Raw genomic sequence first — 27,879 nt, 5'->3', positions numbered from 1 at the left:
AACACCAGCAATTTTCTTTAGGTAGCTGTAAATACTGTAACAACACAAGCCTGCCTGTCAGTAGGAAGATAATAACAGGAACGGATCTAGCTAAACTGAATACAGTGTGTGTATGTATGTGTGTGTGTGTATATATATATATATATATATATGTGACGCGCCACACGATTTTGGCGCGAACGGCCCATATCGTTTGCAATTCAGCGAACAGACGATGTTCGAGTCAAACATGGGTTCAACTTGAACACAAAGCTCATCCCTACTCAGGAGCAGGCTACATAAAGAATGCAGGGTTCAGGAGCGCCCCCCATCTCTTCTGTATGGAGCAGCGGGTGTAATCTCCAATCCAATCTGGTTCACAAGAATCAAATGGAAGGGGATCTGTTCTCCTCCATCTTGATGTATCGGATCAGATCGCATTCGGGTGTAAATGAACCGCAGAGTTTGTTTACATATGATCGCCCATAGAGCAGAGCAGGCTCTGCGGAGGGCATGTGTGGTGCACTGTACAGCAAGGGACAGGCAGGTAAGTAACTTTAATGCAGAAGAGACAAAGCATTTCTCTTCTGCATTAAAATTCCTGCCTGTTCACCCATTTTAAAACTCAGGACTAAAGTTTCACTTTAATATATAGTAGGTCTTACAGTTTCAGGCAGGTTTTCCCCTTTAAATTTGTTCTGTGGCTGAGGTGCTGTACTTTCTGCTAGAGAATGTGAACAGCAGCATGATGGTATGCGGGCAGGACCTCTGCAGGAGGAGTGTGACCTCACATTGCACTAGCGGTAAACCACTCCACTCTTCCTGCCCACCCCATAGAATAGCATTTTTAGTGACACTAAATAGCTTAGCAACAGTAGTTGCAGTGTCACTAAGAATGCTTTTCTATGGGGTGGGCAGGAGGAGTGGAGTGGTTTGCCGCTAGTGCCCTGTGAGGTGCTGGCACCACTGAGTAATCAGACAACTGTGTGTGACATTAGACTTGATCTGCATTGGCAACCTTAGAGCTGTGGTATGTGGTGCGAGCCGCAACCCCTGCACTCCCTAGGTACACCACTGCCCCTCATTCTCCCCCCCAGTACTTAGCTCCCCTCACCCCCATGTCCCCCCATTACACAGAGCTCCCACCCCCCAGTACACAGAGCCCACCCTCCTTCCACCCCCCCAAATACAGTGCTCCTCCCTCAACTCTGACCCTCCCCCTTTCCTCACTACAAGCCCCACCCCTCATTCTCCCCCAGTACATAGAGCTTCCCCATCCCCTAGATGCCCCCCCACTTCAAAGCTCCAACTACCCCTATACCCCTGGCCCCCCTGGTACACAGAGCTCTCCCTGTATTCCCAACCCCAGAGCAGAGCTTACCCCCAGAGGAGAGCTTCTACACTTCTAGTAAACAGAGGCTGAGCCCCCCCCCCCCCCCAGGCCTCCTTCTTCTCACACCTTCCCCAGTACACTCAGCTCCTCCTGCCCTACATTCTCCACATACCGAACCATAGCAGCACCAGGATCTGCAAAGTTTACCACTTACCTCAGTTTCTCCTCCCTGGCACCACTTTCCCTTCCTGTCCCGTCACTTAAATGACGTCATGTCAGGGGCTGGTGTAGAAGTCACCTGCCAGGCAGAGTGATGTCCGCCTGACAGAGAATGTAATCTGTGTACGGCAGTTTAGACTGCTGCCGGGTGCAGGAGCGCACTCAGCACCCCACTGCAGCTCTGCTTTTGTCTGTCAATCTTCAGCCGGGAGACTTTAGCCCCGGCGCTGCCTGCACTCCACACTTCAAAGGAGTTTCTGCTCCTTCCGCACCCTCTAGTCCCGGCCTTGCAGCCTGTCACTGTGTTCTGCTCTCTGCATAAACGTGCAACCAGGCTGGGGGTGGTGCCGCACCCATGAAAAATGCTGCCTAGCCTCGCTGCAGATATGTTCTGCCCCTGCAATCCGGGGACAAATCCAGGGACAGACGGGCTCTGGGGAGAGTGTCCTCAATCCTGGGACTGTCCCCGGAAAACGGGAACGTCTGGTCACCCTACTCTACCCTCCATTGTTGCTATGGAGGATTCACATTCTGGCCATGGTGCCGTCCTTACACCGTGACCTCCAGATCAGGTGAAGAAAACTGCTGCATTCTCCTTCCGGAGCAGAATAATACTATTCTATGGCAGGAAAAGAAGCTCTAGCGTGTGATTGGTCAACACCAAAATGGAGAACATACCTGTGGGGTGGTCAGTTTACTTTGTGGACTCACCATAGTCCTTACTGACCATAGAGCTTACTGCAGTGGGATGAAGGATGAGCTCAGGGTTCGGATGTTCATTCAAACATTCGATGTGGACTAATGTGACAGCTTCTGGTTGTCAATGGTTGCTAAGGAATCAGTGGGTGCTTGTACCCACCCCGTCCCTACCAAGTACTGACCTTGATGTCTGCTCAAATACCCTAGAATTAGCTGTTGTCTCTCTATGGTATGTTTTAATATGCTACTTGGTTTTTGATGTATGGTCTACCGGCACCCCAAGTTAGTAGAGGGGGAGGAGTGCCTTTCTCTCCGGACACATCTTTTTATTGCTGTTCCAATCATCCACTTCTCCATTAGTTCTCCTTGATTTAACCCAAACTATATACATGAACCCTCCCATTTCCCTAGCCACACCCTTCCTCCTCACCCCAACACACACCCTAACCGGGAAATGCTTTGCACCATCCATGGTCCCCAGATGCCTGACGTTTAGTGTGTAGTTTTCCCCCCTCCAATCCCCCCCCTTCCTTGCCCCGACAACCCCCTTCCTGCTGCCCAGTTTTATTGGCTTCCGTGCAGACAAAGGGAAACGTTCCAACTTTTATCTCATCGCCAATCCCTTCCTATGGTAAAAGCTACTATATATGGTTTTTCCAATCACGCTAAGGTTTATTTGCTGATGTTATGTACTATCTCAGAATAATGAGTATACTCGCTCCTGTTCATTTACTTTCCTGAACACTTTGTCAGATTTGTTATCCTCCAAAAATCCAATAAAGCTTATTATAAAAAAATAAATTTTTAAAAATGATGTGTCCTGACCGGCACCAGCTTAATCAGCCTGCACAAATGCCCCTGGCAATCTGAATCTGGCTCACCAAACTCGTTAACCCCCCCGCCATTTGGCGATGGTCCCGGCGAGCAGTAGCTGGATATCACATCAGTGGTTATCCACAATATTAGACAGAAACTCAATCTCTATGCATTTCGCCTATAGAGGCATCATCAGGAAATGCGGTTGCTGTCATTTTCCCGGAGACCTACCCTGTTTCCCCGAAAATAAGACCTAGCGTGATTGTCGGTGATGGCTGCAATATAAGCCCTACCCCCCAAATAAGCCCTAGTTAAAGTCCTTGTAGGTCTTATTTTCAGGGTAGGGCTTATTTTCGGGGAAACAGGGTAGGGCTTATTTGGGGGTAGGGCTTATATCGCAGTCATCACTGACAATCGCGCTAGGTCTTATTTTTGGGAAAACAGGGTAAGTACCCGCTGCCCTTATTTCATTGGTGAATAACTGAATATTTTAGACACCTTATAAATTCATAAAAATCAATAAATTTTTTAGGGGCCCTTTGAGTTTATTTAGCCCATAAGATGACCATCAATTACAGTTCCTTGAAAAAGTATTCATACCCTTGAAATTTCCCTCATTTTGTCATGTTACAACCAAAAACGTAAATGGATTTCATTGGGATTTTATGTGATAGACCAACAAAAAGTGGCACATAATTGTGAAGTGGAAGGAAAATGATAAACGATACATATAAATATGTGAAAAGTGTGGTGTGCATTTGTATTCAGCCCCCTTTACTCTGATACCCCTAAGTAAAATCCAGTGGAACCAATTATCTTCAGAAGTCACCCAATTAGTAAATAGAGTCCACCTGTGTGTCATTTAATCTCATTATAAATACAGCTGTTCTGTGAAGCCCTCAGAGGTTTGTTAGAGAACCTTAGTGAACAAACAGCATCATGAAGGCCAAGGAACACACCAGACAGGTCGGGGATAAAGTTGTGGAGAAGTATAAAGCAGGGTTAGGTTATAAAAAAAATCTCCCAAGCTTTGAACATCTCATGGAGCTCTGTTCAATCCATCATTGGAAAATGGAAAGAATATGGCACAACTGCAAACCTACCAAGACATGGCCGTCCACCTAAACTGACCGGCCGGGCAAGGAGAGCATTCATCAGAGAAGAGCCAAGAGGTCCATGGTAACTCTGGAGGAGCTGCAGAGATCCACAGCTCAGGTGGGAGAATCTGTCCACAGGACAACTATTAGTCGTGCTCTCCACAAATGTGTTCTGGCGTTGAGAGATAGAGAGAGAGAGAGAGAGAGAGACAGTGTCATTTGATTTAAGTTAGATAGATTAGGCAGGACAGTCAGTCAGTTAGCTGCACCTACAGTGTATTGTGTGTATATATATATATATATATATATATATATATATATATATATATATATATGCATCCCAGGTGTTGTATGTATGTATGTATATATATATATATATATATATATATATATATATATATATACACACTGTATTCAGTTTAGCTAGATCCGTTCCTGTTATTATCTTCCTACTGACAGGCAGGCTTGTCTTGTTACAGTATTTACAGCTACCTGAAGAAAATTGCTGGTGTTCTTCTGATCCTATTAGTACCACAGTCAGGCAGCTACAGTATTTACAGTTAGTGTAGTGCGACCTCTGCACAGTGTTCAGCTAAAGCTACAAGTTAGTGTAGTACGACCTCTGCACAGTGTTCAGCTAAAGCTACAAGTTAGTGTAGTGCACAGTGTTCAAGTAAAGTTACAATTTAGTGTAGTGCGTCCTCCTCAGTGTTCAGCTAAAGCTACAAGTTAGTGTAGTGCGTCCTCTGAACAGTTTTCAGCTAAAGCTACAAGTTAGTGTAGTGCACAGTGTTCAGCTAAAGTTACAAGTTAGTGTAGTGCGACCTCTGCACAGTGTTCAGCTAAAGTTACAAGCTAGTGTAGTGCGTCCTCTGAACAGTGTTCAGCTAAAGCTACAAGTTAGTGTAGTGCGACCTCTGCACAGTGTTCAGCTAAAGCTACCTATAGAAAGTTGGTGGTGTTTTCCTGACCCTATCACTACCGCAGGCAGGTACATTATTTGCACGTTAGTGTAGTGCATCCTCTTCACAGTGTTCAACTAAAGCTACCTGTAGAAGGTTGGTGGTGTTTTCCTGATCCTATCACTACCGCAGGCAGCTACATTATTTACACGTTAGTGTAGTGTGTCCTCTTCACAGTGTTCAGCTAAAGCTACCCGTAGAAGGTTGGTGGTGTTTTCCTGATTTTATCACTACTGCAGGCAGCTACTTTATTCACCCATGTAACTGAATTATTGACCCATGTGCCCTGTTTGGCTCATGTCCTTAACTTGGTGGTGCAGCGGTTCTTGGGCAGGTACCCGGGCTTACAGGATGTCTTGAGGCAGGCCAGGAAAGTCTGTGTGCATTTCCGCTGGTCATATAATGCCAGTGCTCGGCTGGCAGACCTCCAAAAGGAATTTAACCTGCCCAAAAACCGCCTAATCTGTGACATGCCCACTAGTGAAACTCAACGTTGGCCATGCTGCAGCAGCTGCACATGCAGCAGAGGGCCATCAATGAGTACCTGTGCGACTATGGCACCAGGACAGGCTCAGGGGAGCTTGTTTTTTTTTCCCCACGCCAGTGGGCCATGATCAGGGATGCATGCACTGTCCTGTCACCATTTGAGGAGGCCACGAGGATGGTGGGCAGTGACAGTGCATGCATCAGTGACACTGTCCCCCTTGTCCACCTGTTGGAGCACACGCTGCATGGAATAATGGACAGGGCACTTGAGGCAGAACAGAGTCAGGAAGAGGAGGACTTCCTTAGCTCTCAAGGCCCCCTTTATCCAGACAGTGTTCCTGCATGCAGAAAGAGGACGAGGAGGAGGATTGTGTCAGTATGGAGGTGGAGCCTGGCACTCAGCATCAGCAGCAGTCTTTAAGGGATCATTTACAGTCCCAAGAAACACATGGACTTGTACGTGGCTGGGAGGAGGTGGCTGCGGATCATGTCATCCTTAGTGACCCAGAGGACTCCAGACCGAATGCCTCAGCAAACCTATGCTGCATGGCCTCCCTGATCCTGCAAAGCCTGCGTAAGGATCCTCGTATTTGTGGTATCAAGGAGAAGGACCAATACTGGCTGGCAACCCTCCTTGATCCACGTTACAAGGGTAAGGTTGCGGACCTTATCTTGCCGTCGCAGAGGGAGCAGAGGATGAAACATCTTCGGGAGGCCTTGCAGAAAGGTCTGTGCAACGCGTTTCCAGAGACTGGGAGGTTACAAACTCCTGTTTCTGGACAACGTGTTGCTGAGGCTTCGGTCAGTCAAAGAAGGAGCGGTGGAGAAGGTGGCCGTCTGACCGATGCGTTCAGACAATTTTTTGGTCCTCAGCCCCAAGGTATGATCGGTTCCAGCAACCATACCTAGGGGCAAGATCTGACTTGGACACCTTTCCCACTGAAAATCCTCTGGGTTACTGGGTCTTGAGGATGGATCACTGGCCAGAGCTTGCACAGTATGCAATTGAGCTACTGGCCTGTCCTGCATCCAGCGTTCTTTCGAAACGCACATTCAGTGCTGCTGGAGGCTTTGTAACCGCACACAGGGTGCGTCTGTCCACCGACTCGGTCGATCGACTGACCTTCATAAAAATGAATCAGTCTTGGATCACCACCAGCTACCAAGCACCTGATGCTGATGTAACCGAATACATTTTTTTGAAATGTCAGATCCCTTCAAAGACTGCCTATGCTGATGCTGAGTGACTATCCGGTTATACTGAGTAATTATCCTCTTCCTCCTCAATGATCCTGATGATAGCTTGTAAGAACATTTTTGGTTCTGGGCGCCGCCAGTCCCACTACCAGTGCCTAAGGCCCAATTTTTCAGCCCCTGTTTAACAGGGGCATGTAATTACAATTTTTGATACAATTCTTTGCAGCAGGGCTCGTTTCTGCGCTCCAACTAGAGTATCTGTGAGGGATTACAGTGTTGTGGCACCAGCACCAGTGCTGAGTATATAGGGCAGGCCCCTACTTTCAATCATCCAACTTACAAACGACTCCTACTTACAAACGGAAGGAGACAACAGGAAGTGAGATGAAATCTACCCCTAGGAAGGGAAATTCTCTCCTGTAAGAGTTAATATGGGGAAAACTTTTCTCCTTTCCATTGATGCTTTATCACCAATCACAAAAAAAAACAAATTAAAAAAAAAAACATTTGTCATTGGGACAGAAAGTGAGGTGAAATCTTCTGAAGAGGAGCACAGACAGCAAAACAAATGTCACAGGGGTGATAACCCTTCCCTATGTTTTCCAAAAAGCTTAAAATAGATTTTTTGGCTGGAGCTAAACACGATAAAAATGTACCCGTTCAAAATTACAAAGAGATTCTACTTAACAACAAACCTACAGTCCCTGTCTTGTTTGCACCGCCTGTATACTGCTGTTCAGAGTATATAGGGCCTGGGGGCCCCACACCTTTTGTTTTTTTTTATTTGGGTGCGGGGTTCTCCTTAATATCCATACAAGACCCAAAGGGCCTGGTAATGGACTGGGGGGTACCCATGCCGTTTGTCTCACTGATTTTCATCCATATTGCCAGGACCTGACATTACATTAAACCCGCAAGCAGTTTTAAATGACTTTTATTCCTTTAAAAATGACATTTGGTGCAGGGACTGTTCTAAACACAGGAAACACGCGTCACTTTACAGGCCTACTATAGACACACCCCAGGTACGATATTTAAAGGAATATTTCACTTTTTTTTTTTTTACTTTAAGCATCATTAAAATCACTGCTCCCAAAAAAACGGCCATTTTTAAAACTTTTTTTTGCATTGATACATGTCCCCTGGGGTAGGATCCGGGTCCCCAAACACTTTTTAGGACAATACCATGCAAATTAGCCTTTAAAATTAGCACTTTTGATTTTGAACGTTCGAGTCCCATAGACGTCAATGGGGTTCTAACGTTTGTGCGAATTTTCGGTCCGTTCGCAGGTTCTGGTGCGAACCGAACCGGGGGCTGTTCGGCTCATCCCTACTCTCCATCCAATCTGACAGAGCTTCAGATATTTTACAAAGAAGAATGGGCAAAAATGTTCCTCTCTAGATGTGCAAAGCTGGTAGAGACATCCCCAAAAAGACTTGTAGAGAAAGGGGGTTCTACAAAGTATTGACTCCGGGGGGGCGCCATACAAATGCCCCCCACACTTTTCACATATTTATTTGTATCATTTATAATTTTCCTTCCACTTCACAATCATGTGCCACTTTGTGTTGGTCTATCACATAAAATCCCAATAAAATACATTTATGTTTTTGGTTGTAACATGACAAATTGTGGGAAATTTCAAGGGGTATGAATACTTTTTCAAGATATTGTAGAATATTCATTTTGCATTAGTTCTTCCTAACTCATGCTCTCTGGTATAATGCTGTCTGTTAAGCTGGCTCTGCTCTTATATTTTTTTTAAAGGTGTGATTTTTACTGCATTTTCTGTTTCAGTCTGATTCATGGTTCCTGACAGTATGTGAAGGCCATGAATTCAGAAGATGCAGGCAATCAATCTAGTAGAGATATTTTTTCCAGGTTGAATGAGTAGGATCACCGCATGGATCAGTTTGCCATGGCGTTACAGGCGTTCCTGATTCGCACGGCTCACCTGGATCCTCCCACTGTGGCTGTTCTGGTACAAACTATGCTGCAGACCGTCCCTGCTGCTGCTCCAGTCTCTGTGCAGGCACCCGCCTCGAGTATTACCTCTATAAGAGGTATTTCTGGTTCCGCTCCGCTTTCCTAGCAATTTGGGGGCGATCCAGTCCAATACAGAGGGTTTCTGAACCAGGTTAGGATATACTTTATTATGCTGCCCCCAGGTGTTTCCCACGGACAGAAGCAAAGCAGGCTTCATTATTTATTTGCTTTCTGATAGAGCCTTGCCCTGGGCAAACCCTCTTTGGGAGATGCAAAAACCTATTGTCCTGAGTTACCCTGAGCTTGTGATGTCCTTTTAAAAGGGTCATTTGATGTTTCCACACACTCTGCTTCTTCAGTAAAAAGTCTCATTTCCATCAAACAGGGTACGAGAACTGTTGCAGGGTAACGCCATTGAATTCCGTACTCTGGCAGCAGAGGTTGCTTGGAATGATGAGGCCCTCGTGGCTGCTTTTTCTCATAGTCTCTTGGACAACATTAAGGATGAGATAGCAACCCAAGATATACCTACAAATCTGGAGAAGTTAATCACATTTGCCATTCTCATTGACTCCAGACTCTGAGAAAGACCTTCCTTTAAGGAGCGCTTGTGGAAGCCTCCTGCACATTTGGCTCCAAGCTTTGCATCCCTACCCTTGTCTCCCTCACCTCCCATGCCTCCTGGTACCGAGACCATCAGTGAAGTAGAACCCATGCAGTTGGGCTTCTCACATCTCTCAGAGGAGGGCCTTTAGGAGGAGGGAGAGATTGTGCCTTTATTGTGTCCAGGTAGGTCACCTTTTGAATTCTTGTCCTACTGCTCCAAAAAACGCCCTCACCTTAAGGTTCTGTAGGGGATAGACCTTAGGTGGCATTGCTGCGTCCCCAGTTATCCTAAAGTATAAGCCTCTAGTTCTGGTTACCCTTTCTTGGTCTGAGTCATTCATCGAAAAACACAGACTCTGGGGCTGCAAGCCTGTTCATAGATAGTGCCTTTGTGTCTAAGCACTTGATTCCACTGCAGCTTCGTGCCACTCCACTTGCCATTGAGGCTATTGATGAGAGACCTTTACAGCCTGTCAATGTAACTCATGAGACTGCTCCATTGACCATGGCCATAGGGGCTCTTCAACATGAGATAATCCAATTTCAAGTCATTTCCTCACCTCATTACCCAGTGGTCATTGGTTATCCTTGATTAGAGAGGCACAATTCCTCTTTTGATTGGCATTGTGCTGAGGTTCTTTCCTGGTCACTACAATGCAGTAAAACAGGTTTCTTAGAAAGTGGTTATGGTCTTATGCAACCTCTTCACTCTCCTCTCTACCAGAGGAGTAACGTGAATTTAGCGATGTCTTTGACAAAGGTCAAGCTGGTAGTTTGCCTTCACATTGGTCATATGACTGCGCAATTGACCTTCAACCTGGTGTCATGCCTCTTTGTAGAGAAACAAAAGGGGGGGTTTCCGGCGCTCCGCAACATGTGATGTCTAAGGTAAATAGTAAAATGGTAGCTATAATAGCACATTAAAATAAGGCAGGTAAATTCTAGAATGAGGAGGCAGCCATCCTTAGAGGGTGTCCATTACCTCTGTTGATAATCAATGTTGAAAAAAGGAGGGGTGTGGAGGCGCCAACTGTGGTAGCTTGTTTATGCAAAAATAAAAGTTAGTGTAACAATTACACTTACTGGTTCTCAGGGTGGAGGTGTTTCTTTTGAGATGGAAAGTGTCCTGGGATGTGCTGTTATCTTGTTTCCGGCTTGGATTTCATTCCTTCAGGCGTCTGGGTGTGGAGTCTGTACACAGGCTGAACCGCTGCATCCAGTGCATGGAAAGCTCCACGCTGACCACTCTGGAGCGCGGAAGAGGAAATGAAGTCACTGATGCATGTTTGCCGTGCATCAGTGATGTCATTTCCTCTTCCGCGCTCCAGAGTGGTCAGCATGGAGCTTTCCATGCACTGGATGCAGCGATTCAGCCTGTGTACAGACTCCACACCCAGACGCCTGAAGGAATGAAATCCAAGCCGGAAACAAGATAACAGCACATCCCAGGACACTTTCCATCTCAAAGAAACACCTCCACCCTGCAAACCAGTAAGTGTAATTGTTACACTAACTTTTATTTTTGCATAAACAAGCTACCACAGTTGGCGCCTCCACACCCCTCCTTTTTTCATCATGCCTCTTTGTGGCCGGGTCTACCCTTTGTCTCGGACGATAAAGCCGTGGAGGACTATGTTACTGATTCACTTTCTCAGGGGTTCATCTGCAAATCCCTGCGTATTTCTAATGTATTCCATGTTTCCTTATTAAAATCTTTGGTGTGCAACCGCTTCACCACCTCGGTACCATGTCCTTGCCTGGTTCAGGTTGAGAACCATGAGGAGTAGGGATGAGCCGAACACCCCCCGGTTCGGTTCGCACCAGAACCCGCGAACGGACCGAAAGTTCGCACGAACGTTAGAACCCCATTGACGTCTATGGGACTCGAACGTTCGAAATCAAAAGTGCTCATTTTAAAGGCTAATTTGCATGGTATTGTCCTAAAAAGGGTTTGGGGACCCGGGTCCTACCCCAGGGGACATGTATCAATGCAAAAAAAACTTTTAAAAACGGCCGTTTTTTCGGGAGCAGTGATTTTAATGATGCTTAAAGTAAAAAAAAAAAAGTGAAATATTCCTTTAAATATCGTACCTGGGGGGTGTCTATAGTATGCCTGTAAAGTGACGCGTGTTTCCCATGTTTAGAACAGTCCCTGCACCAAATGTCATTTTTAAAGGAAAAAATCTCATTTAAAACTGCTTGCGGGTTTAATGTCATGTCGGGTCATGGCAATATGGATGAAAATCAGTGAGACAAACGGCATGGGTACCCCCCAGTCCATTACCAGGCCCTTTGGGTCTTGTATGGATATTAAGGGGAACCCCGCACCCAAATTAAAATAAGGAAAGGTGTGGGGCCACCAGGCCCTATATACTCTGAACAGCAGTATACAGGCGGTGCAAACAAGACAGGGACTGTAGGTTTGTTGTTAAGTAGAATCTGTTTGTAATTTTGAACATTTTTAACGTGTTTAGCTCCAGCCAAAAAATCTTTTCTAAGCTTTTTGGAAAACATAGGGAAGGGTTATCACCCCTGTGACATTTGTTTTGCTGTCTTTCCTCCTCTTCAGAAGATTTCACCTCACTTTTTTGTCCCAATGAAAAATGTTTTTTGAAAATTTGGGTTTTTTTGTGGAACAAGGATTGGAAAGCATCAGTGGAAAGGAGAAATTGTTTTCCCATATTAACTCTTACAGGAGAGAATTTCCCTTCCTAGGGGTAGATTTCATCTCACTTCCTGTTGTCTCCTTCCGTTTGCAAGTAGGAGTCGTTTGTAAGTTAGATGTTTGAAAGTAGGGTCCTGCCCTATATACTCAGCAGAAATTTGGGCCTTAGGTGTTGCTGTGGCCACAACACTGTAAGCCCTCACAGGGCCCTGCTGTGAAATATTAGATCAAGAATTGTAATTACATGCCCCTGCACTAAATGTAAATAGCAGGAACGGATCTAGCTGAACACTGTGAGCAGGACGCACTGCACTAAATGTAAATAGTCTAGAAGATAACAGGAACGGATCTAGCTGAACACTGTGAGCAGGACGCACTGCACTAAATGTAAATAGCAGGAACGGCTCTAGCTGAACACTGTGAGCAGGACGCACTGCACTAAATGTAAATAGCAGGAACGGATCTAGCTGAACACTGTGAGCAGGACGCACTGCACTAAATGTAAATTGCAGGAACGGATCTAGCTGAACACTGTGAGCAGGACGCACTGCACTAAATGTAAATAGTCTAGAAGATAACAGGAACGGATCTAGCTGAACACTGTGAGCAGGACGCACTGCACTAAATGTAAATAGCAGGAACGGATCTAGCTGAACACTGTGAGCAGGACGCACTGCACTAAATGTAAATAGCAGGAACGGATCTAGCTGAACACTGTGAGCAGGACGCACTGCACTAAATGTAAATAGCAGGAACGGATCTAGCTGAACACTGTGAGCAGGACGCACTGCACTAAATGTAAATTGCAGGAACGGATCTAGCTGAACACTGTGAGCAGGACGCACTGCACTAAATGTAAATAGTCTAGAAGATAACAGGAACGGATCTAGCTGAACACTGTGAGCAGGACGCACTGCACTAAATGTAAATAGCAGGAACGGATCTAGCTGAACACTGTGAGCAGGACGCACTGCATTAAATGTAAATAGTCTAGATAGAAGATAACAGGAACGGATCTAGCTAAACTGAATACAGTGTATATATATATATGCAACACCTGGGATGCATATATATACACAATACACTGTAAGTGCAGCTAACTGACTGACTGTTCTGCCTAATCTATCTAACTCAAATCAAATGACACTCTCTCTCTCTCTCTCTCTCTATCTCTCAGCACACCGGAACACACACTACACAGGGCCGCCGTGCAGGCGGCCTTATATAGTGTGGGGTGTGTACTAAATCCCCTGAGCCATAATTGGCCAAAGCCACCCTGGCTTTGGCCAATTACAGCTCTCTCTACTGACGGCGCTGTGATTGGCCAAGCATGCGGGTCATAGTGCATGCTTGGCCAATCATCAGCCAGCAATGCACTGCGATGCCGCAGTGAATTATGGGCCGTGACGCGCCACACGAATTTAGCGCGAACGGCCCATAACGTTCGCAATTCGGCGAACGATCGAACAGCCGATGTTCGAGTCGAACATGGGTTCGACTCGAACACGAAGCTCATCCCTAATGAGGAGTATGAGATACAATCTATCATTGACTCCCATAGGTTTCATGGGAGCATACAGTACCTTGTTCATTGGAGAGTTTACGGTCTGGAGGGACGCTCTTGGATCTCATCCTCGGATGTACATGCTCCTGTCCTCCTCTGTGCTTTCCATAGAGGTTTTTCCCTCAAACCTGGTGCTCCTCCAATGGGGAGGGTTTATTGAGGAGGGGGGTATTGTCAGGGGTCAGGGACTTGCTCATCAGTCCCGCCTACAGCCAGCCCCTTTTGGCTATTTAAACTGCCTTATTCATTCCTTTTGTGCCTTCACCTGGTCAACATATCTGGAGGGTCTCTACTGTGTTCCTGTGAAAGACTTTGCTCGGCCGATGTCCCTTCTGGTTCCTGATCCTGTTCTTCTACGCTGATTTCTGGTTTCCTGATTACTGTCTCGTCTGATTACCCGTTTTGGCTTCCAATGCCTTGATTACCTTTTTTGACCACGTTTACTGATCTGTACCATTTTTACCATTACATTAAAGGTGGGGTTTTTACTGCATTTTCTGTCTCAGTCTGATTCATGGCTCCTGACAGGTCCTTCATCCCCCATATCTGAGGTCTTCAATCCCCCATAACTGAGCTCCTCCATCTGCCTTAACTGAGCTCCTCCATCTGCCATAACTGAAGTCCCCTATCTGTCATAACTGAGCTTCTCACCCTACATAACTGAGCTCGTCCATCCACCATAACTGAAGTCCTCCATCCACCATAACTGAGGTCCTTCATCTCTCATATCTGAGGTCCTCAATCCCCCATAACTGAGCTCCTCCATCCCCCATCCTCCATAATGGAGCTCCTTTATCTGCCTTAACTGAGTTCCCCCATCTGCCATAACTGAGCTCCTCCATCCCCCATAACTGAGCTCCTACATCCACCATAACTGTAGTCCTCCATCCACCATAACTGAGGTCCTTCATCTCCCATATCTGATGTCCTCCATTCCCCATAACTAAGCTTTTCCATCAGCCATGTCTGAGATCCCCCATCCACCATAACTGAGCTCCTCCATCTGCCATAACTGAGCTCCTCCATTCCCCATAACTGAGCTCCTTCATCTCCCTTTTTTAATGTCCTCCATCCCCCAAAACCACCATCCACCACCCCCAATAGCTGAGGTCCTCAATCCCCCATAACTGAGTTCCTCCATACCCCATAACTGAGCTCCCCATCCCCTATAACTGAGCTCCTCCATCCCCTACAACTGAGGTCCTTCATCTGCCATAATTGAGGTCTTCCATCCCCCATAACTGAGGCCTTTAACTGAGGCCTTCCTTCATCCATAACTGAGGTCCTTCATCTCCTACATGCAAGCTCCTCCATCCCCCATAACTCAGCTCCTCCAACCTCCAAAACTGAGCTTCTCCATTCCCATAATTGAGGTCCTCCATCCCCAATGACTAAGCTCCTCAGCCCCCATAACTGAGATTATCTATCCCCCATAACCACCCCCCAGCTCTCATAGCTGAGGTCCTACAGACCCCTTATCAGTTTTGTTACCCTTCTCTGGAGTCATTCTATTCCTTAGCAAAATCCCCCCTGTGGTGGTTGGTGCTGCAAATGAGGCATTGGGGGACAGAATGGAGGATTTGGCTGGCAGGTCATGTAGGTGGGGTGGGATGATGGGAGATGTGTTGGGGGCCTGGGAGCCATGACAAACATTAAATTACAAAATGTAATGTTTGTGGCAATTATATACGAGTTTTATATTACATGAACAAAAGCATAATATCCCTTAATGAAATTCTAAAAGTCTGTGCTTAGTTCAAAACTGACCAAACACTTATTACCGAGAGCAGCGCAATAAATACTGTCCGAGTACAAACACCTCCATATATAGAGAGACAAACATTATCTGCACATCAATTCCTCCACCACTGGGCAATGATCGCCTCTCCGGGGACAGACACCATAGAGGACATGGGATGGGTGCAATGAGGAGTCAATGGATATCGGAAACTCTTATTGGATGGGATGATGAACAGGAGCACAAATGGAACTCCAGAGGTCCCATCAGTCATGAAGAGACCCCGACCTTATCTACACAGAGATATTTCCTCACCTATAACTGATATGTGTAGAATATACAATACATTACATACCATCACCATTAGGAACTTCTACATTGGGACCAGATGTTGGAAAACCTGAAAAAGAGAAAATCATTTAGAAATCCGTCCATTCTCAGGATTTATATTTCTATGTAAAATACACATTTCTCCTTTTTATTTTTTACTTTTTAATGACCTTCAATAATAAGCAGTATAAAAGCAAATTTTCATGTTATAATTACAGTATATGGCTGGTAGTTGCAATAAGGATAAAAGTCAGAATGAGAGCAGGGGCGGACTGACAACTCATGGGGCCCCCGAGCAATAGAAGATTATGGGGCCCCCGGGCAATAGAAGATTATGGGCCCCCGGGCAATAGAAGATTATGGGGGCCCCGGGCAATAGAAGTTTATGGGGCCCCCAGGCTTACAGATGGCCGTCACGCCAGGAGTAAATAACGAACAAAACAACATATCGAGTACAGCAGTCAGGATGAGCGCCACACTCACATCAGAGTCCTCCCTACATCAGAGTCCCAACATTCTCCCTATAAACACAGTACATGGAGTGCCACCTTACGGCAGAGCCCCCCAGTGTGCCACCCTATGGCAGAGCCCCCAGATTGTCACTTTCTATCAGTGTCCCCTCACACACACACCTTAGTGCTTGATGTGGCAGGCAGCTGTTGGGAAAAGGCTTTTAATTAGAAAAAATCCACATGTTGGGGCCTCTGAACTGCCCAAGTGAGTCATAGAGCCAGCAGAATAGTGAACTGCTGTGGCTGGCCTCAGATTGGGCAGTGGGGTGTGTGAATAAAGGCCATGTTTGATGTGTGCCATGATATCACCGCACAGGTGTGTACCCAGACCTGCTGCCTGATCCGAGGCCGAGCTCTGCAGTACACCAATCAGATGGCTCCAACTGGCAACAAGTGCATTTTTCACGGGCATGGGATTGTTAGATCGACTTCTGTTGAGCAGCAGTGGGCACACCTGGTTCATACAGTATACAGACATATAGACACAGTATACAGACACAGTATATGTACATATAGACACACATGCACAGTATACATAAGAGCGAGGTGGACACACAATACATGATATCACCCTACAATACTGAAATGGGGGTACTCACCCTCCATCTCATTGTCCTCTATGAAGAGTGAGGAGGACACTCACAATACATGATATCACTCTACAATACTGAAATGGGGGTACTCACCCTCCATCTCATTGTCCTCTATGGAGAGTAGGGATGAGCCGAACACCCCCCGGTTCGGTTCGCACCAGAACCCGCGAACGGACCGAAAGTTCGCACGAACGTTAGAACCCCATTGACGTCTATGGGACTCGAACGTTCGAAATCAAAAGTGCTCATTTTAAAGGCTAATTTGCATGGTATTGTCCTAAAAAGGGTTTGGGGACCCGGGTCCTACCCCAGGGGACATGTATCAATGCAAAAAAAACTTTTAAAAACGGCCGTTTTTTCGGGAGCAGTGATTTTAATGATGCTTAAAGTAAAAAAAAAAAAGTGAAATATTCCTTTAAATATCGTACCTGGGGGGTGTCTATAGTATGCCTGTAAAGTGGCGCGTGTTTCCCATGTTTAGAACAGTCCCTGCACCAAATGTCATTTTTAAAGGAAAAAATCTCATTTAAAACTGCTTGCGGGTTTAATGTCATGTCGGGTCCTGGCAATATGGATGAAAATCAGTAAGACAAACGGCATGGGTACCCCCCAGTCCATTACCAGGCCCTTTGGGTCTTGTATGGATATTAAGGGGAACCCCGCACCCAAATTAAAATAAGGAAAGGTGTGGGGCCACCAGGCCCTATATACTCTGAACAGCAGTATACAGGCGGTGCAAACAAGACAGGGACTGTAGGTTTGTTGTTAAGTAGAATCTGTTTGTAATTTTGAACATTTTTAACGTGTTTAGCTCCAGCCAAAAAATATTTTCTAAGCTTTTTGGAAAACATAGGGAAGGGTTATCACCCCTGTGACATTTGTTTTGCTGTCTTTCCTCCTCTTCAGAAGATTTCACCTCACTTTTTTGTCCCAATGAAAAATGTTTTTTGAAAATTTGGGTTTTTTTGTGGAACAAGGATTGGAAAGCATCAGTGGAAAGGAGAACTTGTTTTCCCATATTAACTCTTACAGGAGAGAATTTCCCTTCCTAGGGGTAGATTTCATCTCACTTCCTGTTGTCTCCTTCCGTTTGCAAGTAGGAGTCGTTTGTAAGTTAGATGTTTGAAAGTAGGGTCCTGCCCTATATACTCAGCAGAAATTTGGGCCTTAGGTGTTGCTGTGGCCACAACACTGTAAGCCCTCACAGGGCCCTGCTGTGAAATATTAGATCAAGAATTGTAATTACATGCCCCTGTTGAACAGGAGCTGAAAAATTAGGCCTTAGGCACTGGTGCTGGTGCCACAACACTGCAACCCCTCACAGACACTCTAGTTGGAACGCAGGAACGAGCCCTGCTGCAAATTATTGCTTCAAAAATTGTAATTACACGCCCCTGTTAGACAGGGGCAGAAAAATTGGGCCTTAGGCACTGGTGCTGGTGCCACAACACTGCAACCCCTCACAGACACTCTAGTTGGAACGCAGGAACGAGCCCTGCTGCAAAGTATTGCATCAAAAATTGTAATTACACGCCCCTGTTAGACAGGGGCAGAAAAATTGGGCCTTAGGCACTGGTGCTGGTGCCACAACACTGCAACCCCTCACAGACACTCTAGTTGGAATGCAGGAACGAGCCCTGCTGCAAAGTATTGCATCAAAAATTGTAATTACACGCCCCTGTTAGACAGGGGCAGAAAAATTGGGCCCTAGGCACTGGTGCTGGTGCCACAACACTGCAACCCCTCACAGACACTCTAGTTGGAATGCAGGAACGAGCCCTGCTGCAAAGTATTACATCAAAAATTGTAATTACACGCCCCTGTTAAACAGGGGCTGAAAAATTGTGCCTTAGGCACTGGTGGTGGCGCCCAGAACCAAAAATGTTCTTACAAGCTATCAGCGTGATGATTGAGGAGGAAGAGGATAATTACTCAGGGATAGTCACTCAGCATCAGCATAGGCAGTCTTTGAAGGGATCTGAGATTTCAAAAAAAATTATTCGGTTACATCAGCATCAGGTGCTTGGTAGCTGGTGGTGATCCAAGACTCATTCATTTTTATGAAGGTCAGCCGATCGACCGAGTCGGTGGACAGACGCACCCTGTGATCGGTTACCACGCCTCCAGCAGCACTGAATGTGCGTTCCGAAAGAACGCTGGATGCAGGACAGGCCAGTAGCTCAATTGCATACTGTGCAAGCTCTGGCCAGTGATCCATCCTCAAGACCCAGTAACCCAGAGGATTTTCGGTGGGAAAGGTGTCCAAGTCTGATCTTGCCCCTAGGTATTCCTGCACCATGTAAAACAGACGCTGGCGATGGTTGCTGGAACCGATCATACCTTGGGGCTGCGGACCAAAAAATTGTCTGAACGCATCGGTCAGACGGCCACCTTCTCCACCGCTCCTTCTTTGACTGACCGAAGCCTCAGCAACACGTTGTCCAGAAACAGGAGTTTGTAACCTCCCAGTCTCTGGGAACGCGTTGCACAGACCTTTCTGCAAGGCCTCCCGAAGATGTTTCATCCTCTGCTCCCTCTGCGATGGCAAGATAAGGTCCGCAACCTTACCCTTGTAACGTGGATCAAGGAGGGTTGCCAGCCAGTATTGGTCCTTCTCCTTGATACCACGAATACGAGGATCCTTACGCAGGCTTTGCAGGATCAGGGAGGCCATGCAGCGTAGGTTTGCTGAGGCATTCGGTCCGGAGTCCTCTGGGTCACTAAGAACGACATGGTCCGCAGCCACCTCCTCCCAGCCACGTACAAGTCCATGTGTTTCTTGGGACTGATCCCTTAAAGACTGCTGCTGATGCTGAGTGCCAGGCTCCACCTCCATACTGACACAATCTTCCTCCTCCTCCTCTTCCTCCTCGTCCTCTTCCTGTGTGATCGGCGGGCACGCAGGAACACTGTCTGGATAAAGGGGGCCTTGAGAGCTAAGGAAGTCCTCCTCTTCCTGCCTCTGTTCTGCCTCAAGTGCCCTGTCCATTATTCCACGCAGCGTGTGCTCCAACAGGTGGACAAGGGGGACAGTGTCACTGATGCATGCACTGTCACTGCTCACCATCCTCGTGGCCTCCTTGAATGGTGACAGGACAGTGCATGCATCCCTGATCATGGCCCACTGGCGTGGGGAAAAAAAACCAAGCTCCCCTGACCCTGTCCTGGTGCCATAGTCGCACAGGTACTCATTGATGGCCCTCTGCTGCGTGTGCAGCCGCTGCAGCATGGCCAACGTTGAGTTCCACCTGGTGGGCATGTCACAGATTAGGCGGTTCTTGGGCAGGTTAAACTCCTTTTGGAGGTCCGTCAGCCGAGCACTGGCATTATATGACCGGCGGAAATGCACACAGACTTTCCTGGCCTGCCTCAGGACATCCTGTAAGCCCGGGTACCTGCCCAAGAACCGCTGCACCACCAAGTTAAGGACGTGAGCCAAACAGGGCACATGGGTCATTTGTCCCTGTCGGAGGGCAGAGAGGAGGTTGGTGCCATTGTCGCAAACCACCATTCCTGCCTTAAGTTGGCGTGGCGTCAACCACCTCTGAACCTGCCCCTGCAGAGCTGACAGAACCTCTGCCCCAGTGTGGCTCCTGTCCCCCAAGCACACCAGCTCAAGCACCGCATGGCATCTTTTGGCCTGCGTACTTGCGTAGCCCCTTGAACGCCTACGGAGCACCGCTGGTTCCGAGGAAGAGGCCATGGAGGAAGAAGAAGAGGAGGGGGTGGAGGAGAGAGGTGTGTCACAATCAGCATTTTGGAGGCGTGGTGGCGGAACAACCTCCAACACTACTGCACCTTGTCCTGCATCCTTCCCAGCTGCCAGCAGAGTCACCCAATGCGCCGTGAAACTTAGGTAACGTCCCTGTCCATGCCTGCTGGACCATGAGTCAGCGGTAATATGCACCTTACCGCTGACCGCCCTGTCCAGCGAGGCATGGACATTGCCTTCCACATGCCGGTAGAGAGCCGGAATCGCCTTCCGTGAGAAAAAGTGGCGTTTGGGTACCTGCCACTGAGGAACCGCACATTCCACAAACTCACGGAAGGGGGCAGAGTCTACCAACTGAAAAGGCAGCAGTTGAAGTGCTAGCAATTTTGCCAAGCTAGCATTCAACCGCTGGGCATGTGGATGGCTGGGAGCAAACTTCTTTCGGCGGTGCAGCAGCTGGGGCAGGGAAATTTGCCTGGTACAATCTGACGTCGGTGTACCAAAAGCAGATTGCCCACAAGTACTTGGCTGTGACACACCTAATTCTACACCTTCATTCCTCTCACTGCAGGTCTCAGAGAGGACTGAAGGTCTAGTGGGGTTGGAAATCTCAGCTGATGAGGAGCAAGGAGAGATCCTCTTTGTTCTTTGGTGTGGGTCTTTTAGATACGCTTGCCAACGAACTGCATGGCAGGTCAACATATGTCTGGTCAAGCATGTGGTACCCAAGCGGGAGATATTTTGGCCACGCGAGATACGCTTGAGACATATGTTGCAAATAGCAGCGGTGCGATCTGATGCACTCGTCTCAAAAAAGGCCCACACCAAAGAACTTTTTGAATAACGCGCAGAGACTGCAGCGCCCTGCACATGTGGAGCTTTGGGGTGTGATGCAGTCAATGTGCTGCCCTTAGGCTGGCCCCTGGAGGGCATCCTGCCTCGTTGGTGATGTGCTGCCGCCTCCTCCTCCTCCTCCTCCTCCTCCTCCTCTCTCCTATCAGGCACCCACGTTGAGTCAGTGACCTCATCATCCCCTCCCTCCTCATCACTGGAGCAAACCTGGCAGTATGCTGCAGCAGGGGGAGCATGACTGCCAGATTGCTGTCCTTCTTGGGCACCCCCTCTGTCCGCGCTCATGTTACTGCCTTCATCGAGCTCAGTATCGTCATCAGAGCCTTCCAAACGCTGGGCATCCTCCTGGAGCATGTACCCAACACTGTGGTCAAACAGTTCGAGGGAATCCTCATGAGGACATGGTGGAGCTAGGGAAGGAGTCACTGATGACATTGAGCTGAGGGAAGAGGCCGCTGCTTTGCCAGACAAAGCACCCTGGGCATGGGTGAGAGAGGATGAGGAGGATGAGGACGGCTTGGTCATCCACTCGACCAAGTCTTCCGCATGTTGCGGCTCAACATGGCCAGCTGCCGAAAAAAAGGCCAAGCGTGTCCCATGGCCACGTGCTGATGAGGATGCACCGTCTCCACGACCAGCACTAGACACAGAGCCTGCTTGCCCTCTCTTATTGGCTTGTGACTGTCTGCCTCTCCTTCTTGGCCTTCCAGACATACTAATGGCCTGTAGCTGCACTAAGCTGGGATAGAACACCTGTAATTTTCTTCAAGTAGCTTTATATACTGTAACCAGACAAGCCTGCCTGTCAGTAGGAAGATAACAGGAACGGATCTAGCTGAACACTGTGAGCAGGACGCACTGTACTAAATGTAAATAGTCTAGCTGCCTGACCGTGGTACTAATAGGATCAAATAGAACACCTGTAATTTTCTTCAGGTAGCTTTATATACTGTAACCAGACAAGCCTGCCTGTCAGTAGGAAGATAACAGGAACGGATCTAGCTGAACACTGTGAGCAGGACGCACTGCACTAAATGTAAATAGTCTAGAAGATAACAGGAACGGATCTAGCTGAACACTGTGAGCAGGACGCACTGCACTAAATGTAAATAGTCTAGAAGATAACAGGAACGGATCTAGCTGAACACTGTGAGCAGGACGCACTGCACTAAATGTAAATAGTCTAGAAGATAACAGGAACGGATCTAGCTGAACACTGTGAGCAGGACGCACTGCACTAAATGTAAATAGTCTAGAAGATAACAGGAACGGATCTAGCTGAACACTGTGAGCAGGACGCACTGCACTAAATGTAAATAGTCTAGAAGATAACAGGAACGGATCTAGCTGAACACTGTGAGCAGGACGCACTGCACTAAATGTAAATAGCAGGAACGGATCTAGCTGAACACTGTGAGCAGGACGCACTGCACTAAATGTAAATAGTCTAGAAGATAACAGGAACGGATCTAGCTGAACACTGTGAGCAGGACGCACTGCACTAAATGTAAATAGCAGGAACGGCTCTAGCTGAACACTGTGCGCAGGACGCACTGCACTAAATGTAAATAGCAGGAACGGATCTAGCTGAACACTGTGAGCAGGACGCACTGCACTAAATGTAAATAGCAGGAACGGATCTAGCTGAACACTGTGAGCAGGACGCACTGCACTAAATGTAAATAGCAGGAACGGATCTAGCTGAACACTGTGAGCAGGACGCACTGCACTAAATGTAAATAGCAGGAACGGATCTAGCTGAACACTGTGAGCAGGACGCACTGCACTAAATGTAAATTGCAGGAACGGATCTAGCTGAACACTGTGAGCAGGACGCACTGCACTAAATGTAAATAGTCTAGAAGATAACAGGAACGGATCTAGCTGAACACTGTGAGCAAGACGCACTGCACTAAATGTAAATAGCAGGAACGGATCTAGCTGAACACTGTGAGCAGGACGCACTGCACTAAATGTAAATAGCAGGAACGGATCTAGCTGAACACTGTGAGCAGGACGCACTGCACTAAATGTAAATAGTCTAGAAGATAACAGGAACGGATCTAGCTGAACACTGTGAGCAGGACGCACTGCACTAAATGTAAATAGCAGGAACGGATCTAGCTGAACACTGTGAGCAGGACGCACTGCATTAAATGTAAATAGTCTAGATAGAAGATAACAGGAACGGATCTAGCTAAACTGAATACAGTGTATATATATATATGCAACACCTGGGATGCATATATATACACAATACACTGTAAGTGCAGCTAACTGACTGACTGTTCTGCCTAATCTATCTAACTCAAATCAAATGACACTGTCTCTCTCTCTCTCTATCTCTCAGCACACCGGAACACACACTACACAGGGCCGCCGTGCAGGCGGCCTTATATAGTGTGGGGTGTGTACTAAATCCCCTGAGCCATAATTGGCCAAAGCCACCCTGGCTTTGGCCAATTACAGCTCTCTCTACTGACAGCGCTGTGATTGGCCAAGCATGCGGGTTATAGTGCATGCTTGGCCAATCATCAGCCAGCAATGCACTGCGATGCCGCAGTGAATTATGGGCCGTGACGCGCCACACGAATTTAGCGCGAACGGCCCATAACGTTCGCAATTCGGCGAACGATCGAACAGCCGATGTTCGAGTCGAACATGGGTTCGACTCGAACACGAAGCTCATCCCTAATGGAGAGTGAGGAGGACACACAATACATGATATCACTCTACAATACTGAAATGGGGGTACTCACCATCCATCTCATTGTCCTCTATGCAGAATGAGGTGGACACACACAATACATGATATCACCCTACAATACTGAAATGTGGGTACTCACCTTCCATCTCATTGTCCTCTATGGAGAGTGAGGAGGACACACAGAATACATGATATCGCTCTACAATACTGAAATGGGGGTACTCACCCTCCATCTCATTGTCCTCTATGGAGAGTGAGGAGGACACACACAATACATGATATCACCCTACAATACTGAAATGGGGGTACTCACCCTCCATCTCATTGTCCTCTATGGAGAGTGAGGAGGACACACAGAATACATGATATCGCTCTACAATACTGAAATGGGGGTACTCACCCTCCATCTCATTGTCCTCTATGGAGAGTGAGGAGGACACACACAATACATGATATCACTCACAATACTGAAATGGGGGTACTCACCATCCATCTCATTGTCCTCTATGGAGAGTGAGGTGGACACTAGGGATGAGCCGAACACCCCCCGGTTCGGTTCGCACCAGAACCCGCGAACGGACCGAAAGTTCGCACGAACGTTAGAACCCCATTGACGTCTATGGGACTCGAACGTTCGAAATCAAAAGTGCTCATTTTAAAGGCTAATTTGCATGGTATTGTCCTAAAAAGGGTTTGGGGACCCGGGTCCTACCCCAGGGGACATGTATCAATGCAAAAAAAACTTTTAAAAACGGACGTTTTTTCGGGAGCAGTGATTTTAATGATGCTTAAAGTAAAAAAAAAAAAAGTGAAATATTCCTTTAAATATCGTACCTGGGGGGTGTCTATAGTATGCCTGTAAAGTGACGCGTGTTTCCCATGTTTAGAACAGTCCCTGCACCAAATGTCATTTTTAAAGGAAAAAATCTCATTTAAAACTGCTTGCGGGTTTAATGTCATGTCGGGTCATGGCAATATGGATGAAAATCAGTGAGACAAACGGCATGGGTACCCCCCAGTCCATTACCAGGCCCTTTGGGTCTTGTATGGATATTAAGGGGAACCCCGCACCCAAATTAAAATAAGGAAAGGTGTGGGGCCCCCAGGCCCTATATACTCTGAACAGCAGTATACAGGCGGTGCAAACAAGACAGGGACTGTAGGTTTGTTGTTAAGTAGAATCTGTTTGTAATTTTGAACATTTTTAACGTGTTTAGCTCCAGCCAAAAAATCTTTTCTAAGCTTTTTGGAAAACATAGGGAAGGGTTATCACCCCTGTGACATTTGTTTTGCTGTCTTTCCTCCTCTTCAGAAGATTTCACCTCACTTTTTTGTCCCAATGAAAAATGTTTTTTGAAAATTTGGGTTTTTTTGTGGAACAAGGATTGGAAAGCATCAGTGGAAAGGAGAAATTGTTTTCCCATATTAACTCTTACAGGAGAGAATTTCCCTTCCTAGGGGTAGATTTCATCTCACTTCCTGTTGTCTCCTTCCGTTTGCAAGTAGGAGTCGTTTGTAAGTTAGATGTTTGAAAGTAGGGTCCTGCCCTATATACTCAGCAGAAATTTGGGCCTTAGGTGTTGCTGTGGCCACAACACTGTAAGCCCTCACAGGGCCCTGCTGTGAAATATTAGATCAAGAATTGTAATTACATGCCCCTGTTGAACAGGAGCTGAAAAATTAGGCCTTAGGCACTGGTGCTGGTGCCACAACACTGCAACCCCTCACAGACACTCTAGTTGGAACGCAGGAACGAGCCCTGCTGCAAAGTATTGCATCAAAAATTGTAATTACACGCCCCTGTTAGACAGGGGCAGAAAAATTGGGCCTTAGGCACTGGTGCTGGTGCCACAACACTGCAACCCCTCACAGACACTCTAGTTGGAATGCAGGAACGAGCCCTGCTGCAAAGTATTACATCAAAAATTGTAATTACACGCCCCTGTTAAACAGGGGCTGAAAAATTGTGCCTTAGGCACTGGTGGTGGCTCCCAGAACCAAAAATGTTCTTACAAGCTATCAGCGTGATGATTGAGGAGGAAGAGGATAATTACTCAGGGATAGTCACTCAGCATCAGCATAGGCAGTCTTTGAAGGGATCTGAGATTTCAAAAAAAATTATTCGGTTACATCAGCATCAGGTGCTTGGTAGCTGGTGGTGATCCAAGACTCATTCATTTTTATGAAGGTCAGCCGATCGACCGAGTCGGTGGACAGACGCACCCTGTGATCGGTTACCACGCCTCCAGCAGCACTGAATGTGCGTTCCGAAAGAACGCTGGATGCAGGACAGGCCAGTAGCTCAATTGCATACTGTGCAAGCTCTGGCCAGTGATCCATCCTCAAGACCCAGTAACCCAGAGGATTTTCGGTGGGAAAGGTGTCCAAGTCTGATCTTGCCCCTAGGTATTCCTGCACCATGTAAAACAGACGCTGGCGATGGTTGCTGGAACCGATCATACCTTGGGGCTGCGGACCAAAAAATTGTCTGAACGCATCGGTCAGACGGCCACCTTCTCCACCGCTCCTTCTTTGACTGACCGAAGCCTCAGCAACACGTTGTCCAGAAACAGGAGTTTGTAACCTCCCAGTCTCTGGGAACGCGTTGCACAGACCTTTCTGCAAGGCCTCCCGAAGATGTTTCATCCTCTGCTCCCTCTGCGATGGCAAGATAAGGTCCGCAACCTTACCCTTGTAACGTGGATCAAGGAGGGTTGCCAGCCAGTATTGGTCCTTCTCCTTGATACCACGAATACGAGGATCCTTACGCAGGCTTTGCAGGATCAGGGAGGCCATGCAGCGTAGGTTTGCTGAGGCATTCGGTCCGGAGTCCTCTGGGTCACTAAGAACGACATGGTCCGCAGCCACCTCCTCCCAGCCACGTACAAGTCCATGTGTTTCTTGGGACTGATCCCTTAAAGACTGCTGCTGATGCTGAGTGCCAGGCTCCACCTCCATACTGACACAATCTTCCTCCTCCTCCTCTTCCTCCTCGTCCTCTTCCTGTGTGATCGGCGGGCACGCAGGAACACTGTCTGGATAAAGGGGGCCTTGAGAGCTAAGGAAGTCCTCCTCTTCCTGCCTCTGTTCTGCCTCAAGTGCCCTGTCCATTATTCCGCGCAGCGTGTGCTCCAACAGGTGGACAAGGGGGACAGTGTCACTGATGCATGCACTGTCACTGCTCACCATCCTCGTGGCCTCCTCGAATGGTGACAGGACAGTGCATGCATCCCTGATCATGGCCCACTGGCGTGGGGAAAAAAAAACAAGCTCCCCTGACCCTGTCCTGGTGCCATAGTCGCACAGGTACTCATTGATGGCCCTCTGCTGCGTGTGCAGCTGCTGCAGCATGGCCAACGTTGAGTTCCACCTGGTGGGCATGTCACAGATTAGGCGGTTCTTGGGCAGGTTAAACTCCTTTTGGAGGTCCGTCAGCCGAGCACTGGCATTATATGACCGGCGGAAATGCACACAGACTTTCCTGGCCTGCCTCAGGACATCCTGTAAGCCCGGGTACCTGCCCAAGAACCGCTGCACCACCAAGTTAAGGACGTGAGCCAAACAGGGCACATGGGTCATTTGTCCCTGTCGGAGGGCAGAGAGGAGGTTGGTGCCATTGTCGCAAACCACCATTCCTGCCTTAAGTTGGCGTGGCGTCAACCACCTCTGAACCTGCCTCTGCAGAGCTGACAGAACCTCTGCCCCAGTGGGGCTCCTGTCCCCCAAGCACACCAGCTCAAGCACCACATGGCATCTTTTGGCCTGCGTACTTGCGTAGCCCCTTGAACGCCTACGGAGCACCGCTGGTTCCGAGGAAGAGGCCAT

At 47.5% G+C, this 27,879-nt stretch overlaps 1 long non-coding RNA gene across 1 annotated transcript in view; it reads right to left on the bottom strand.

The window, feature by feature from the left end:
- LOC141127116 (uncharacterized) overlaps nt 1–27,879 on the bottom strand; it is a 55,140-nt gene that overhangs the window by 19,761 nt on the left and 7,500 nt on the right. The window contains exon 2 of the long non-coding RNA XR_012241488.1: nt 15,704–15,748. This is a non-coding gene — a long non-coding RNA (uncharacterized lncRNA). The remainder of the gene's footprint in view (nt 1–15,703; nt 15,749–27,879) is intronic.

Source organism: Aquarana catesbeiana, linkage group LG01, assembly GCF_042186555.1.
Source record: "Aquarana catesbeiana isolate 2022-GZ linkage group LG01, ASM4218655v1, whole genome shotgun sequence".
In the NCBI taxonomy this organism is placed as follows: Eukaryota; Metazoa; Chordata; class Amphibia; order Anura; family Ranidae; genus Aquarana; species Aquarana catesbeiana.
This window is presented reverse-complemented; position numbering and strand designations above follow the sequence as displayed.